This window comes from Rhinoderma darwinii, chromosome 5, assembly GCF_050947455.1.
Source record: "Rhinoderma darwinii isolate aRhiDar2 chromosome 5, aRhiDar2.hap1, whole genome shotgun sequence".
Classification (NCBI taxonomy): Eukaryota; Metazoa; Chordata; class Amphibia; order Anura; family Rhinodermatidae; genus Rhinoderma; species Rhinoderma darwinii.
In genome coordinates, this window is record NC_134691.1 from 19,871,009 (window position 1) to 19,889,788 (window position 18,780).

Here is an 18,780-nt window from a genome sequence, read left to right on the forward strand (position 1 = left end):
GAGGTGGGGTTCAAGAGGTGAGGGGAACTACCAAGGTAGCATCAGGCTGGTTGACCCTCTGAGCCAGGGCCTGGACCTGTAGGGAGAGACCCTGCATTTGCTGAGCCAGGGTCTCATGGGGGTCCATAGTGGTGTCAGGGACCAGGGTAGACTAGGTATGGGCTTGTGATTATGTAATGACGGGGGGTAGGGAAACGGACAAGTGAGCCCTAGTCTACCCGCCACTCTGTCCCTGCCTACTTGCAACGACCCACTCTAGGCGACGGGGTACAACTGGGCGTCGGTCCCTGCGCTCAGTAAGTGCACGACAAACATACAAGGGAATACAAGCAAGGGAAAGGGGCAGTTGCCCACGGCAACACCGTGAGCAACCAGAGTGGTGAACGAGCCGAGTCAAGCCAGGAGTGTGCGAGGTACCAAACGAAGAGCAGAAGAGTAGTCAGTAAGCCAGGGTCTGTATGGAGCAGGATCAAAATAGAAGGAGCTGTAGCTGGGCCAGGAAACCACACGAAAAGAATCACAAGCACCGAGGGACAGGAAGGGCAGGCTTAAATAGACCGAGGGCGGGAGCTAGCCGAGTCTGGCCAGGTTGCGATAGGCTCTCCCACTCCTAAGCCTGCCAGCCTGAGTGGTGGAAGCTGGAGTCAGTCTCAGGGATGTAGATTCAGGTGCTCACTGATTAATTATGGGAGTTAACCCCGAAGCTGTGCCTGGCAGATCCTTTACAGTGACGATATATATGGGGGGATGTGTGTGTGACGCTATATACGGGGGGATGTGTGTGTGTGAGACGCTATATACAGGGGGCTGTGTGTGACGCTATATACAGGGGGATGTGTGTGTGACGCTATATACAGGGGGATGTGTGTGTGTGACGCTATATACAGGGGGGTGTGTGTGTGTGACGCTATATACAGGGGGATGTGTGTGACGCTATGTACAGGGGGATGTGTGTGTGACGTCATATACAGGGGGATGTGTGTGTGACGCTATATACAGGGGCGTTTGTGCACGTGGTGCTTTACTATACAGTGTTTGACACAATTATATTCCGGGGTGCAGTGTATGGTGCGATTATATTTAGAGGCACAGTGTATGGCACTATGATCATTTTGTTTTCGTTTATATGTGTAGAAATGTTGGAAAAGTGAGCAACAGAGGACATCTAAGTGACAAATTCTGCAGAAATGGGTCATGGCCGGGAGAAGTCGTCATGAAGTCTGGACCGGATGGAGAAGAAAAGAGGAAAAAAGTTACCAGAATCTGAGAAGTCGTCACCTGTGAGTCACTAGATTTATAGAGAATCTGTCACCTCTCCTGATATGTTTATCAGAGGAAATCCTTGTGTTTCACTAAAAGTCTTTGTGCAGTCCAGGACTGATAGACAAATGTGTGTTACCATTCCCCTTGTTAGGAGGATGTGTCCCTGCACAGTGTGATACTGTCAGCGATAATTGGAGACTGTCAGTAAGTAGGGACACAGCCCTTTGACAAGGGGAATCGTAACACCCATTTGTTAATGCTTGCACAAAAAGGTAGTGTTACGGCTCGGCGCGGGAGATGGGGGGCCCAAGTTTGGGTAACAGCCCAGGGCCTATAGTCTACTTAATCCGCCACTGTCCCTGACGTGTACCATTCCGGATAGGGAAGGAATCTGAAAAGGTGCCATTCACTTTTGCTGTGGGAATCGTGTATAGTGAAAAAAATTGCATCTATGAATTGTTGTGGGAAACCAAATTTATTGAGAGCAGCTTTTAGGAATGTCCAATCAATGTGTTCAAAAGCTTTTTCTGCATCCGTACCAAGTAGTATCAGAGGTGTCTTATGTTGTTTCACAAAATACATGGCATGAATGGTTCTTGTAGTATTAAACTTTCCCTCTCTCCCTGGGACAAATCCCACTTGTTCTGCTCCTACCAATTTGGGGAGAAAATAATTAATGCGTGTTGATAACATTTTTGCCCACCATTTTAAATCTGAATTTAATAGGGAAATAGGCCTGTAACTGCTACACCTTCCCAGACCCTTCCCCTCCTTAGGAATTATCGTGATGTTGGCTGCTAATGTTTGGGCAGTGAAATGTGAACCTTACAAAATGTCATTGCAGACGGAAAGAAAGTATGGTAACAGGGTTTGTTTACATTTTTTATAATAAATAATAGGGAGCCAGTCAGGACCAGGGCTCCTCCCGTTCGGTATGGACATCAACATTTTTCTAGTTCCTCTGAAGTAAACGGGGCCACCAAAGAAGATTGTTCCTCTTCTGTCAAGGAAGGAGCATCAATGGAATTGAAATATTTTCGTATGGCTTCAACATGGGAAACCTGAGTAGACTGAGCAGGCTCTTTTTTAAGGTTGTACAACTCTGAATAGAATGTCCGCAATTCTTGAGCTATTTGATCAGTCTCAGTTGTTTTCCGATCCAATTGACCTTTTATAGAGGAAATAAATGTTTTCCCTCTTTGTTATTTAATAAGATTGGACATCATCTTGTTCCCTTTATCCCCGTGTGCATATGCTTTATATTTAAGTAATTGAAGGGATTTAGCGGAACGTACATTCAGGATGTTTTTGAGTTTCTGGCTGAGATTTTGTAGTTCTATCTGAACGGAGTCCAACTGCGATCTTTTATGTACGTTTTCTAGGGAAGATATTTGGCCTAACACAGCATTTATAAGTTGCGACCTCTTTTTCTTTGCCCTAGACCCCAAGCAATAAGATCCCCCCTTACAAAGGCTTTGTGTGTCTCCCAAAGGATAGGTTGCGAAATAAGAGGGTCGTCATTAAAAAACTCCTTTAATTTACCCTCTAACTTGTGTACAACTTTAGATTTTTCGAGTAGGGTATCGTTAAGTCTCCAGTTCCATCCTCTAACAGGTAGCTCTTTTAAGATGAACTTAACAGAGACCAGAGCATGGTCCGAAATTGTAATGTTCCCTATCGAAGAGGAACAAACCTGGGGCAGGTACTTCTTAGACATAAATAAGTAATCTAAGCGTTGATACGAATCATGTGTATTAGAATAGAAAGAATAATCCCTCATGGACGGGTTATGAAGTCTCCACACATCTATCAACTGCATTTTAGTTAACAGAACTTTAAGGCGTCTAAGGGTCTTATGTGCAATATGAGATGCTTTGGAAGAGGAGTCCAAACCCGGATCCAATGCCAAGTTGAAATTGCCTCCTACCACCACCAAGCCCTCAAAGAAAGGTTGAAGAAGCTGTAATACCTTTACCAACCACTGCGCCTGTCCCACGTTCAGTGCATAAAGATTCACTAGTGTAACTTTCATATTTGAAAAAGTACCTTTGCGAAATATATATCTACCAAGTGGGTCAATTTGTGAGGCTTCAAGAACAAAAGGTATAGTATTCCGTATTGCTATAGAAACGCCTCTTGACGCTGCGTGATATGTGCAGGGGAACCACTTATCATAAGGCTTGGTATGTAGCGAGGGGATCCTACTAGTTTTAAACTGTGTCTCCTGTAAGAAGACCAAGTCAGCATTCTCTCTTCTCATCATATTGAACACTTGACTTCGTTTTTGCGGAATATTCAGCCCTTTGACATTAAATGTTAAGACTTTACATGAAGCCATCAATCGATCCTACAGTGAGACAGACGCAGTGCTGCCCAAGAACAATCACAGTACAAACATAAAAACACAATCTATATACACGGATATTTGTAAGCACATCACCTAGGCCATTTGAGCTCTATAGAAATGAACTTACAAGGGTTACAATACCGAGATCCAAACACAATCCGAGATCCACATATCGGCAGGTAAACCCTAAGGCCCGAAATGATGTTTCCTTAGTAGAAACAGAATAGAGCAAGGGAGGGGGGGGGGGGCACAGCGCCATTAAGAAAGGAGTCAACCTCCAGAAACGGTATCATCTAAATTAACAGATAAGGCAGCAATAAGGAGAATCTCCAATATCATTGCCAGAGTGAACATAAGCCATCAAAGGATAGTACACAGAAGCAACATCGTATGCACATTCTCAGGTCACAAGGAGAAAAGGCAAAAAATAAACTTTTAAGAAAAAAGGGGTGAGTGGAGGAAGCAAGATAAAAAGAATACAAGAGGATTTGCATATAGACCAAGTAACAGCAAACAATAATCACTCACGCATTCCTCCAAACCCACAGCAAGCTGCAGAAAATAAGAAAAAGTCCTATCATTCAGGGCAGGCACTTCAAGTACCCAAGTTGGTCGCTTGGTAGTTCTTGTATCTCGGAGACGTCAATCTAGGAGCCATCCTCCACTCCTGCTGTGAAGGTAATAGCGGGAAATCTTGATCCATTTGTGCAGGCAGCCAGGACGGTACCTCCATAGGTGTTATACCTGTCTTTTCCCAAAATTTTGGGAGGTCATCTTGAGAGCGAATGGTAATTTGAAGTCCATCTTTTACAGTTGCCAAACCAAATGGGAACAACCATCTCACCGGCAGCTTCTTACCCCGGAGGGTGTCCGTTATGGGCTTCAAAATTCTTCGTTTTGCAAGGGTACTTGGAGCTAGGTCATGAAAAAATAATATTTTTGTACCTTCATATTGAAAGTCCACTTGTTCTCTTGCAGCTTTCAATAAGCATGAGGTGTCCACGAAACTCAATAATCCGCAAATTACATCTCTCGTGGTTCATGAAAGGCAAGTTTCGGTCTGAGTGCCCTGTGCACTCTCTCTATCACCATTTTGGAAGCTCCCTCTTGGCCCACCAGATCAGCAAAAATTTGAATAGTCACCTGTTGCAAAGTGTCTCCTGTAGTCAGTTCGGAAAGACCCCGAATTCTGATGTTCCGTCTACGACTGCGGTTCTTCTGGTCTTCTCTCATCAGGTATTATTGATGTGGGTCTGGTGTGCAGCAAGCATACCTCCCAACCGTCCCGGCGGTCTGAGCAATGTCCCGCCCTGCCCCGGATCTCCCCTGGTGCCAGCCACGCCCCTCTGCAACTAGTGAAGGACCATCATTAGGGCGGTTCGGGTGGCCACCCGGGGCCCAAGGCTCCCAGGGGGCCCATGGCTGCCCGAACCGCACATGACTGCACGGACCCCGTAATGCCCGGTGGCGTCGCTAGGCGAAGTGAGTTTCTGCCCGACTCCCAGCTATTAGCAGCCGTGGTCTGTGCTGCGATCTCTCACTGTGCTGCTTTAGAAGCTTCCCCTCCAACCCCCCTTCTCTGCTTTACACACCTCTCCTCCTGCACCTGCTGCTGCAGTTACTAGTCGGGACGTTACGGAGGGGAGACTGTCTACGGCACTGTGTCGGGCCATCAAAGCTGCTGAACACCCTCACAAATATCCTGCATAAAAGGTTAGTGCATGTGTGTTTACAATGTGTACTTTATATGTGTATATTGTGCATATTCGTGTGTCTGTGATGTGTATATGTATGTATATTAAGTGTGTGTATATGTATGTATATATAGTGTGTGTATATATGTATATATAGTGTGTGTATGTGTATATAGTGTATGTATATATAGTGTGTGTATATATAGTGTGTGTGTATGTATGTATATATAGTGTATGCATCTTTATATAGTGTGTGTGTGTGTGTGTGTGTGTGTATGTATATATAGTGTGTGTATGTACATATAGTGTGTGTATGTATGTATATATAGTATATGCATCTATATATAGTGTGTGTGTGTGTGTGTGTGTGTGTGTGTGTGTGTGTGTGTGTGTGTGTGTGTGTGTGTGTTTGTGTGTATGTATGTATATGTAGTGTATCTCTGTGTATATATAATGTGTGTGTGTATATATATTATGTATGTATGTATGTATGTATATATACTGTATGTATGTGTACATATAGTGTATGTATGTGTATACATATAGTGCGTGTATATATAGTGTAAGTATGTATGTATATACACTACCGTTCAAAAGTTTGGGGTCACCCAGACAATTTTGTGTTTTCCATGAAAACTCACACTTATATTTATCAAATGAGTTATAAAATGACTAGAAAATATAGTCAAGACATTTACAAGGTTAGAAATAATGATTTTCTCCTTCAGACTTTGCTTTGGTCTTGGAATGCTCCATTTGCAGCAATTACAGCATTGCAGACCTTTGGCATTCTAGCTGTTAATTGGCTGAGGTAATCGGGAGAAATTTCACCCCATGCTTCCAGAAGCCCCTCCCACAAGTTGGATTGGCTTGATGGGCACTTCTTGCGTACCATACGGTCGAGCTGCTCCCACAACAGCTCTATGGGGTTGAGATCTGGCGACTGCGCTGGCCATTCCATTACAGATAGAATACCAGCTGCGTGCTTCTTCCCTAAATAGTTCTTGCATAATTTGGAGGTGTGCTTTGGGTCATTCTCCTGTTGTAGGATGAAATTGGCTCCAATCAAGCGCTGTTCACGGGGTATGGCATGGCGTTGCAAAATGGAGTGATAGCCTTCCTTATTCAAAATCCCTTTTACCTTGTACAAATCTCCCACTTTACCAGCACCAAAGCAACCCCAGACCATCACATTACCTCCACCATGCTTGACAGGTGGCGTCAGGCACTCTTCCAGCATCTTTTCAGTTGTTCTGCGTCTCACAAATGTTCTTCTTTGTGATCCAAACACCTCAAACTTCGATTTGTCTGTCCATAACACTTTTTTCCAATCTTCCTCTGTCCAATGTCTGTGTGCTTTTGCCCATATTAATCTTTTCATTTTATTAGCCAGTCTCAGATATGGCTTTTTCTTTGCCACTCTGCCCTGAAGGCCAGCATCCCGGAGTCGCCTCTTCACTGTAGACGTTGACACTGGCGTTTTGCGGGTACTATTTAATGAAGCTGCCAGTTGAGGACCTGTGAGGCGTCTATTTCTCAAACTAGAGACTCTAATGTACTTGTCTTGTTGCCATATGTGCAGCTGTATAGGGGCTCTATAGGACATACTGTATGTCACATTGGGTTCGTGGACCCACTGGGGCGTACTGCCTTAGCGATTGGCCAACAGGGTGCAGTTCACAGTTCGTATAAGGTACCTGTGGGCAGCTCAGACAGTAGCAAGGCAGGCTCGGCTGGGACTAGGCAGCGGGTAGACGTCAGGCGTGGAGCAGTAGGACAGGCGTAGGTACAGCACGGCAACAGCACAGCAGGGCACTAGAACAGGATAGCACGGGATGCAGGAACAGGGAACACTGGTACAGGAAAACACTGGGAGACCATTTGCAAGACAAACTAGGATACGACAAACAACGCTCAGGCATAGAAGCAAGGGGCTGGGCGTCTCTTATAGTCCAGAGCACTCATGGGCTGATTAAAATATTAAAGTCTGGTGCGCACGCTGCCCCTTTAAGAGCGGGCAAGAGCATGCGCGCGCACCCTACGGGACCTCGCCGAGGTGAGTGGAAGTGAGAGGAGGAGACTGGGGCCATCGCTTGCCGACACATGGCTGCGGCCGTCAGGGGAAGAGTGAACCTGACGGACCACAGCCACGGACATGACAGTGTACCTTTTAGGCAGCTGCACAATGGACCAGTAAACAGAGGGCCTGACCAGTGCTCCCACTGCCTACTTTATGGCATAATTATTGTTGTATTACAAACCACAAAATAAATTGGCGCACCATCCAAGAACTTCAGAGCCTTAACTTGAAGCTCCTGGTACATAAAGAAAAACCTCTATTAGGGCCCTGACCCTCCCATGTGCCATTCTGGTGTCTATGTATGGGCCAGAGAGCCCTTTAGGGAACCAGATTCCATGGTCCTTGGTGCCACTGCTACCTCCGCATCCCACTATAGCTGCGCCCCTGAAGATCTTTCTAGCTGTTACATAAAAGCCTTGGTGTCTCTGTCCGCCCCTGATTGTTATTAGTGGGCACAATCTCCTATGTGCCCACTCACCCCTCCCCCCACCTCTGCTGCCTGGGAAATCTGTTGTCAATCAAGCACACAGTAATATAGAGGGAAGGGCTGAAGTCTCCTCCTATAACCTTATTTAATTCTTCTGTTTTTTTTATTGTAATATAAATATAAGATTAATTCACTTGTATAAGGTCAATAACACTTCAATAACCGTTTCCTTATTTGTTGCAGAATCTGGAGTCCTATCATTTTGGACCACCCTATGACGGCTTATGGACCAAGCTCTTTGTTTTCCTTGGATATTGGACGGCTGTCTTTCTTCTTGCTGCCAGCCTTATCGATCCTCTCAGTTATATCATAGAGTGGTTTCAAGGAACGGATGAATTCCCTGATATGGAGGGAATAGATGAGATCACAGATCCACTTTAAAACACGTGATGGATTATGGAAAAATGGCGCAGGAGATAACAGGCAGCGGTAATATAACGGATTATATCCTGGAAATCTAACGTTTTTGAATAGATTGATATTATGGGATTGCCTATTGCCAACACTGTGTCAAGGATTTACAACATCTTTGTATTAACATGCGGCGCACAGTGGACCCAGGTGAAGACTTTATTTTCAGTAGTTTGCCGACAACCATCATAGAAATGGTAATACTATTTTATTTGTAGATCTCATTTCCTGTTCTCTGTTATTTATCAATGTGGGGGAGGGGAGTTTATTTTTTAATTGTCTTCATCATTTCGTACTATCAACGTTTTATCTTCACAGCAAATAGGAGAGAGATGAGATTTACAATTTTTGGGAATTTCCCTGACTGTTTCCATTGCCGCAGAAAAAAAGTTATTTTTAAAAAAGGGTTATTTTGTTTAAAAAACCCATTTTTGAGTTTTGGTTTCATTGAGTGGGATCCTCTATTTTGAATCCTCATTTTTTAGCTAGAGTGGAGAACAACTACAAAGAGTATTTTCACTCTGGAGGACCGGACATGTCCTTGCATTATATTGGTGGCCCATTGATTTCAATGGGCACTGTGTAATGCCATACATTACTTCTCCGGTGGTGGTGATGCAGGGGGATTAAACACCTTCAGGTTACCTTACAGACCATGACTGATCGCTCAAAATCCCAGCAGCCGGCCTCTCTGTGATAAGCTCATCACTGTAATGACGGGGTGGGGAGACAGACAGGTGAGCCCTAATCTACCCGCCACTCAGTCCCTGCCTACTTGCAATGGCCCGTCCTAGGCGACGGCGTACAACTGGGCGACGGTCCCTACTCTCACTATGTGCACGACAGACAGACAGACAAGGGTAGAAAGAAGCAAAGGGAAAAGGGGCAGATGCCCACGGCAACACCGGGAGCTATAAGAGTAGTGAACGAGCCGAGTCAAGCCAGGAGTGTACGAGGTACCAAACGCAGAGCAAGAGAGTAGTCAGTCAAGCCAGGGTCAATATGAAGCAGAGGACAAATAGTTCAAGCAGCAGCAGCAGAGCCAGGAAACAAACAGAATCACAGGCAAAGGAGAAGCAGGAAATGAAGGTATAAATAGACAGAGAGCGGGAGCTAGCTCCGTCTGGCCAGGCTGTGATAGGCTCTCCCACTCCTCAGCCTCCCAGCCTGAGTGGTAGAAGAAGGAGTCACTCTATCAGATTTAGGAGCAGGTGCAGACTGACTAACCACGGGCGTCGACACAGAAGCTGTGTCTGGCAGATCCTTTACAATCACCTAGGGACGCTTCTAACGAAAAAAGAAATGTCAGAAGCAAATTGGTAAAAGAAAAAACAGTAAATGTTTACAATTTTCGGACCGCTGTCTATGAACATAGATAAAATCATTACATTATTCTGTGATATTATCTTAGGACATCATTGCTGTTGCGTGCGCCAAAAAGAGTGATGGACCATATAGACCTTTAGAGATATTACTAGTTCTGGATTATAGATGAGCGAATCAGGGGCGTAAGTAGGAAAGACTGGGCCCCATAGAAAACTTTTGACTGGGCCCCACCTCCCCTCCCCTGGGTGCCACACACAGAACCCCTTGTAGATAGTGCCCCCCTGTAGATAATGCCATACAGTCCCTCCTGTAGATAATGCCATACAGCCCCCCTGTAGATAGTGCCCCCCTGTAGATAATGCCATACAGCCCCCCTGTAGTTAGTGCCCCCCTGTAGATAATGCCATACAGTCCCTCCTGTAGATAGTGCCATACAGCCCCCGCTGTAGATAATGCCATACAGCCCCCCTGTAGATAGTGCCATACAGCCCCCCTGTAGATAGTGCCATACAGCCCCCCTGTAGATAGTGCCATACAGCCCCCCTGTAGATGGCACCATAGAGCCCCCCTGTAGATAGTGCCATACAACCCCCTGTAGATAGTGCCATACAGCCCCCCTGTGATTATGCCATACAGCCCCCTGTATATAGTGCCATACAGTCCCCCTGTATATAGTGCCATACAGCCCCCTGTATATAGTGTCATACAGCCCCCCTTTATATATTGCCATACAGCCCCCTGTAGATAGTGCCATACAGCTCCCCTGTGATTATGCCATACAGCCCCCCTGTAGATTGTACCATGCAGCCCCTCCTGTAGATTCTGCCTTACAGCCCTTAACATCCCCCTTGTAGACAGTGCTCCCAAAAAAATAAAACAAAAAAATTGTACTCACCTAAGGCCCATTCCCGCGATAAACGGAGCTGCTCCACAACCCTGACAGGGTCCTTGTGTAGGCCGGCGTGATCCAGTGATGTCATCACGCCAGCTTGCGCAGGGATCCTGTCCCTGTGCCTAATAGGCTGCAGGCCGTACTTCATGCTCTGCTATAGTGTTCAATAGTATCTGCTTCCTAAGGACGCAGATACTATTGAATGTGGTGTCGCTACCATTGATGCAGCCGGGCAAGGGAGGGCCGTTACGGCGGGTGGCACGGGCACACTCATGCTGCAGTGGTGGTAGTTATGCCACTGGGGCGAATGGATTATACATGAATTTAATGCGGTCCGAATTTGCCAAAACTTTCAGATTGACCAAAATCTGAAACTTTTGAGGTTCACAGTGCATAAATCGCATCAAAATGACGCTTCGCCGCCGAGTGCCGGCCACCATTTTACAACCTAGAATAAGGATCACATGACTTAGGCTTCCCCATAATGACTTGCAGGCAGCCTTCCCAAAATGCACTGCGGTTATCCCTCCATCTAGCACAGCCAATTATATAAAATGCCAAACCAGAAAATACTACAGGTTTGGAAACCGTCCTAGAAGACATCAAAGAGTCAAACACGAGTTTTCAGGGCAATCGGGGCACTTGCAATTCGCAGCAAAATTTATTTAGACGGAATCAAACGGCCTGTTTGATTGAAGCGGACCTGAAACTAATTTTGGGAAATTTCTATTCTGGATATAATTCTATCATTTCTGTGTGATCGTCTGATATCAACTTCAACCTCAATCCTCAATATCCTTTAATTCTACTATACATAGTTATACTATATTCACACCACGCTTTTTATATATATATGCCAGGAAATGCCACCGACGTATATGTCAAACGTGTCCATGGCCTATCACGGGTTCAATGTATGCCTTTCGTCATATATTCGGAGACTACGTATATGTTGTCATTCCTTTTTGTACTGTAGTGGAATACGTAGTTGATCATGTTTTTGATACAAAGGGATACTGAAAAAATTATTTTTCTACAATGGGGGTCAGTGGGTGACATATGTAACTGCATGCTATAGGGATCGATATTATACATTCTGTCACTTATTTATTCTCCATAAATCAGAATCAAGGCTTTAGTTTTCCAAATTATCATAAAATCTTTAATTTTCATTGTTTTGTTCAGAATGACTTATATTTTCGTTTTCTCCAACAGATATTATCATCGATACCGGCCTATCAGGCTTTTACAGAGTTTGCAGAATTTCTGGTACCAAAAGTCAAGTTCCGTCCTGTGCGCTCAGAAAGATTAGGGAGAAGTTTTCTTATCCAGCTGGAACCGCTGTCATCACGTTACATCTAGTTTCATTAATAAATCATCATTCCGCCCAAATATTTCGCATTCGTTTGATACATAGTTCATAAGGTTGAAAAAAGATACAAGTTGATCAAGTCCAATCTATAATCCTACCGTGTTGATCCAGAGGAAGACAAAAAACCTCATGAGGTTGATGCCAATTGCTTCATTTGGGGGGAAATTCCTCCCTGACTCTAAATATGGCAATCAGAATAAATCCCGGGGTCAACTTCCCATCTCCAGAATCTAGGACTCATAACCTGTAATATTATATTTTTTAAGAAAGACGTCCAGGCCCTTCTTGAACTTGTTCAAAGAATCAACCATCACAATATCCTGTGGCAGAGAATTCCATAGTCTCACTGCTCTTACCGTAAAGAATCCTTGTCTATGATTGTGGTGAAACCTTCTTTCCTCTAGACCTAGAGGATGCCCCTTGTCCTTGTTACAGGCCTGGGTGTAAAGAGATCATTAGAAAGATCTCTGTACTGTCCCTTCATATATTTGTTTATTGTAATTAGATCGCCCCTAAGCCGTCCTTTTTCTAAACGGAATTCCTTTAATTACCTTGATCGCCCTCCTTTTCACCCATTAAATTGTCCACCAATATCCACAAATCTTCTTCAGTGGCAGTTTTGCCCAGTGTTTTACTATCTTAAAATCCTGCAATCTGCTACGGAGTAACATTCTATTATCCTCCTCTGTGTTGATCACTTTTCAGAGCTTAGAATCATCCTGAGGCTACATGCACACGTTGCGTATTTTGCTGTGGAAATTACACAGCAAAACCGCAGGAAACTGCAAGAAATTTGCAGGAAAAAAAACTGCACCTGAAGGTGAGATTTTGATGCGTTTTTTTGGTGCGGTTTTTATGCTTCGAGTTTTCATGCTACGGGTTTTGCTGCGTATATTTCTATAGAATTACAAGGATAGAATTCGCATGCGGAATCGCAGGATAAATTGACATGCCGCAGTTTCGAAAATATGTCCTGAAAATTTAAGTCCCGAAAAATACTGCAGCGTGGACATGTGATTCCCTGGAATCTCATTGTCTATGCTGGTACTGTATTACGCTGCAGTTTTTCCGCACAAAAATATACACGGCAAAACCGCACGTAATATGCATCGTGTGCATTGACCCTAAATAAACACGCTAAAAAGAAGGTAGTCCAATACTGACCCGTATAGAATCCCGCTGGTAACTGTGACCAGGGACGGCCTTATGCGCAGCCATCCCCTTTCCTGAGTACAGGGGGCGCTGTTACTGCCAATCAACAGACTTCCAGGGCCTCTACACATTACTGCCTCTGCAGCTCCTACCCCCGGCCAAATACTCCATCCATCCTCCAGCCTGTGCACTAAAACACCTTTTATCAGCGCTATTTTCTCTCCCTCTCCTTTGATATCATTAAAAAGAGGCAGTCGTGAGGGGGAGGGGCACAGCTTCCGCGTCTGCAGAGATCAAAGAAACCGTCAGGACAAGAAGAGGAAGCTACGTTTCTAGTTCTCTCCTCTCCTGTGTCCGCTCCGGTTCTGTGTTTTCCTCCTCTCCTGTGTCCACTTCCTGCCTATGTTCCTCTCCTGTGTCCTTCTCTTTCCCCTTCTCTCCTCTTCCGTGTCACTTCCTCTCCTGTGTCCCCCTCTTCTTCTGTCCTGTGTCTCCTTCTATGGTGTCCCGCTCCGGTTCTGTGTTTCCTCCTCTCCTGTGTCCACTTCCTGCCTGTGTTCCTCTCCTGTGTCCTTCCCCTCTGTCCCCCTTCTCTCCTCTTCTGTGTCACTTCCTCTCCTGTGTCCCCTTCTATGGTGTCCTCTGTCCCCCTCCTCTTCTGTCCTGTGTCCCCTTCTATGGTGTCCTGTGTCCCCCTCTTTGGCCTAAGACTGCCCTGACTGTGACCCAATATGAGTTTGTACAAATAACCACCCTCTGTTTTCTATCACTGTGCCAGTTGTTAACCCAATTGCATATATTTTCTCCAGCCCCAGCATTCTCATTTTATACACCAACCTATTATGTGGCAGAGTATCAAATGTTTTTGCAAAGTCTAGATACACCACATTCACAGCCTCACCCAGGTCCAGTCTAGGTACACCACATTCACAGCCTCACCCAGGTCCAGTCTAGATACACCACATTCACAGCCTTACCCAGGTCCAGTCTACATACACTACATTCACAGCCTTATCCAGGTCCAATCTAGATACATCACATCCAAAGCCTTACCCAGGTCCAGTCTAGATACATCACATCCGCAGCCTTACCTAGGTCCAGTATACATACACCACATCCACAGCCTTTACCAGGTCCAGTCTAGATACATCACATCCACAGCCTTACCTAGGTCCAGTCTACATACACCACATCCATAGCCTTACACAGGTCCAGTCTAGACACACCACATCCACAGCCTTACCCAGGTCCAGTCTAGATACATCACATCCAAAGCCTTACCTAGGTCCAGTCTACAAACACCACATCCACAGCCTTACACAGGTCCAGTCTAGACACACCACATCCACAGCCTTTCCCAGGTCCAGTCTAGATACATCACATCCACAGCCTTACCCAGGTCCAGTCTAGATACACCACATCCAAAGCCTTACCTAGGTCCAGTCTACATACACCACATTCACAGCCTTACCCAGGTACAGTCTAGATACATCACATCCAGAGCTTTACCAAGGTCCAGTCTAGATACATCACATTCACAGCCTTACCCAGGTCGAGTCTAGATATATCACATTCACAGCCTTACCCAGGTCGAGTCTAGATATATCACATCCACAGCCTTACCCAGGTCCAGTATAGATATATCACAGCCTCACCCAGATCCAGTATAGATACACCACATCCACAGCCTTACCCAGTTCCAGTATAGATACACCACATCCACAGCCTTACCCAGTTCCAGTATAGATACACCACATCCACAGCCTTACCCAGGTCCAGTATAGATACATCACATCCATTGCCCTACCCAGGTCCAGTTCAGATACCCTCCTTTCACAGCCTTACCCAGGTCCAGTCTAGATACATCACATCCGCAGACTTACCCAGGTCCAGTCTACATAGACCACATCCACAGTCTTATCCAAATCCAGTCTAGATAGATCACAACCACAGTCTTAACCAGGTCCAGTCTAGATACACCATATTTACAGCCTTACACAGGTCCAGTCTAGATACACCTACACCACATCCACAGCCTTACCCAGATCCAGTCTAGATACACCATATGTACAGCCTTACACAGGTCCAGTCTAGATACATCACATCCATTGCCCTACCCAGGTCCAGTCTAGATACACCACATTCACAGCCTTACACAGGTCCAGTCTAGATACACCTACACCACATCCACAGCCTTACCCAGGTCCAGTCTAGATACACCACATTTAAAAACAACAGCAGAAAAAATGGGACATAGATAACTTCAAAACCACAAGAAAGGCCATGCTTACTAAGTGGGTGGGTGAAAACCCATTCCCAGCAGGACGCAGACAGGTCAAAAAATGCTGTATTACACATAGTACTGACACCCCATGTACTATTCACAGCACTGACCCCTATTCATCACACATTTACTTTTTATTACATTATTACACAGTTCTGACACTTCCATACATACACATTTCTTTTTTATCATACATTCACACCCTAGCACTACACTAACACTGACACTCATTTATTGCACACTTGTGAGCACTTAGTTTGCCACTCCCCTCAAGACTAGTGGGAGTGGCTATCACTATTTAATGCAGCATTTTTTGACCTGTCTGCGTCCTGCTGGGAACAGGTTTTCACCCACCCACCCACCCACCCACCCACTGGGCTGTAAATCTACAGGGTTTTACACTTTTTCGTAAAGACAGGACAAATAGGAAAGGTGGTGGTGTATGTCTGTATGTGAGAAGTGATATGAAGGCGAGTGTGAAAGAGACAATAGTGGGTGAAGACTGTGAGGAGGTTGAAACCTTGTGGGTGGAACTAGAAAGGGAGGTAAACACTGAAAAAATTACTTTTGGTGTAATCTATAGACCCCCCAATATAACTGAGGAGATGGAAGTTCAGCTATATAAACAGATGGAGCGGGCTGCACAGGCGGGTACTGTAGTGATAATGGGAGATTTTAATTTCCGGGATATTAATTGGTGTCATGGTTCGGCTTCAACTGCAAAGGGGAGACATTTCCTCAACCTGTTGCAGGAAAATTTTATGGGCCAGTTTGTGGAAGACCCGACTAGAGGTGAAGCTCTGTTGGATCTGGTCATTTCTAATAATGCAGATCTTGTTGGGAATGTCAATGTTCGTGAAAACCTCGGTAACAGTGATCACAATATAGTTACATTTTACCTATACTGTAAAAAACAAACGCAGGCTAGGAGGGCAAAAACATTTAATTTTAAGAAAGCCAATTTCCCCAGGATGAGGGCTGCAATTCAGGATATGGACTGGGAAGAACTAATGTCAAATAATGGAACAAATGATAAATGGGAGATTTTCGAATCTACTTTGAGTTATTATAGTGCAAAATTTATTCCTACAGGTAATAAGTATAAACGACTCAAATTAAACCCCACATGGCTTACACCTTCTGTGAAAGGGGCAATACATGACAAAAAAAGGGCATTTAAAAAATACAAATCTGAGGGTACATCTGTAGCCTTTGTAAAATATAAAGAGCTTAATAAAATCTGTAAAAATGTAATAAAATTAGCAAAAATACAAAATGAAAGGCAGGTGGCCAAGGATAGTAAAACAAATCCTAAAAAATTCTTCAAGCATATAAATGCAAAAAAGCCAAGGTCTGAACATGTAGGACCCCTAGATAATGGTAATGGGGAGTTGATCACAGGGGATCAAGAGAAGGCAGAGTTACTAAATGGGTTCTTTAGCTCTGTATATACAACTGAAGAAAGAGCAGCTGATGTAGCCGGTGCCAGTGCTGTTAATATATCGGCTGATATACTGAATTGGATGAATGTAGATATGGTGCAAGCTAAATTAAATAAAATAAATGTGCACAAGGCTCCGGGACCAGATGGGTTACACCCTAGAATTCTTAAAGAGCTTAGTTCAGTTATTTCTGTCCCCCTTTTCATAATATTCAGAGAATCTCTAGTGACTGGTATAGTGCCAAGGGACTGGCGCAGGGCAAATGTGGTGCCTATTTTCAAAAAGGGCTCTAGGTCTTCCCCGGGTAATTATAGACCAGTAAGCTTAACATCCATCGTGGGGAAAATGTTTGAGGGGCTATTGAGGGACTATATACAGGATTATGTGACAATAAATAGCATTATAAGTGACAGCCAGCATGGTTTTACTAAGGACAGAAGTTGTCAAACTAACCTAATCTGTTTTTATGAAGAGGTAAGCAGAAGTCTAGACAGAGGGGCCGCTGTGGATTTAGTGTTTTTGGACTTTGCAAAGGCATTTGACACTGTCCCCCATAGACGCCTAATGGGTAAATTACGGACTATAGGTTTAGAAAATATAGTTTGTAATTGGATTGAGAATTGGCTCAAGGACCGTATCCAGAGAGTTGTGGTCAATGATTCCTTCTCTGAATGGTCACCGGTTATAAGTGGTGTACCCCAGGGTTCAGTGCTGGGACCACTATTATTCAACTTATTTATTAATGATATAGAGGATGGGATTAATAGCACTATTTCTATTTTTGCAGATGACACCAAGCTATGTAATATAGTTCAGACTATGGAAGATGTTTGTGAATTGCAGGCAGATTTAAACAAACTAAGTGTTTGGGCGTCCACTTGGCAAATGAAGTTTAATGTAGATAAATGTAAAGTTATGCATCTGGGTACCAACAACCTGCATGCATCATATGTCCTAGGGGGAGCTACACTGGCGGATTCACTTGTTGAGAAGGATCTGGGTGTTCTTGTAAATCATAAACTCAATAACAGCATGCAGTGTCAATCAGCTGCTTCAAAGGCCAGCAAGATATTGTCGTGTATTAAAAGAGGCATGGACTCGCGGGACAGAGATGTAATATTGCCACTTTACAAAGCATTAGTGAGGCCCCATCTAGAATATGCAGTTCAGTTCTGGGCTCCAGTTCATAGAAAGGATGCCCTGGAGTTGGAAAAAATACAAAGAAGAGCAACAAAGCTAATAAGGGGCATGGAGAATTTAAGTTATGAGGAAAGATTGAAAGAATTAAACCTATTTAGCCTTGAAAAAAGACGACTAAGGGGGGACATGATTAACTTATATAAATATATTAATGGCACATACAAAAAATATGGTGATATCCTGTTCCTTGTAAAACCCCCTCAAAAAACAAGGGGGCACTCCCTCCGTCTGGAGAAAAAAAGGTTCAAGCTGCAGAGGCGACAAGGCTTCTTTACAGTAAGAACGGTGAATTTATGGAATAGCCTACCGCAGGAGCTGGTCACAGCAGGGACAGTAGATGGCTTTAAAAAAGGGTTAGATAATTTCCTAGAACAAAAAAATATTAGCTCCTATGTGTAGAAATTTTTCCTTCCCTTTTCCCTTCCCTTGGTTGGACTTGATGGACATGTGTCTTTTTTCAGCCGTACTAACTATGTAACTATGTAACTATGTAACTTAGTAAGTATGGCCTTTTATGTGGTTTTGTAGATACACCACATCCACAGCCTTACCCAGGTCCATTCTAGATACACCACATCCGCAGCCTTACCCAGGTCCAGTCTACATAGACCACATCCACAGTCTTATCCAGGTCCAGTCTAGATACACCACATTCACAGCCTTATCCAGGTCCAGTCTACATACACTACATTCACAGCCTTATCCAGGTCCAGTCTACATACACTACATTCACAGCCTTATCTAGGTCCAGTCTAGATACATCACATCCACAGCCTTACCCAGGTCCAGTCTACATACACCACATTCACAGCCTTACCCAGGTCCAGTCT

At 44.4% G+C, this 18,780-nt stretch overlaps 1 long non-coding RNA gene across 1 annotated transcript; it reads left to right on the top strand.

Moving 5' to 3' along the window:
* Window positions 1-1,144: 1,144 nt before the first annotated feature.
* Window positions 1,145-11,935, top strand: LOC142652324 (uncharacterized). The gene is made up of 3 exons (XR_012847811.1): window positions 1,145-1,280; window positions 8,055-8,479; window positions 11,716-11,935. It is a non-coding gene; the product is annotated as an uncharacterized LOC142652324 (long non-coding RNA).
* The last annotated feature ends 6,845 nt before the right edge of the window (window positions 11,936-18,780 follow it).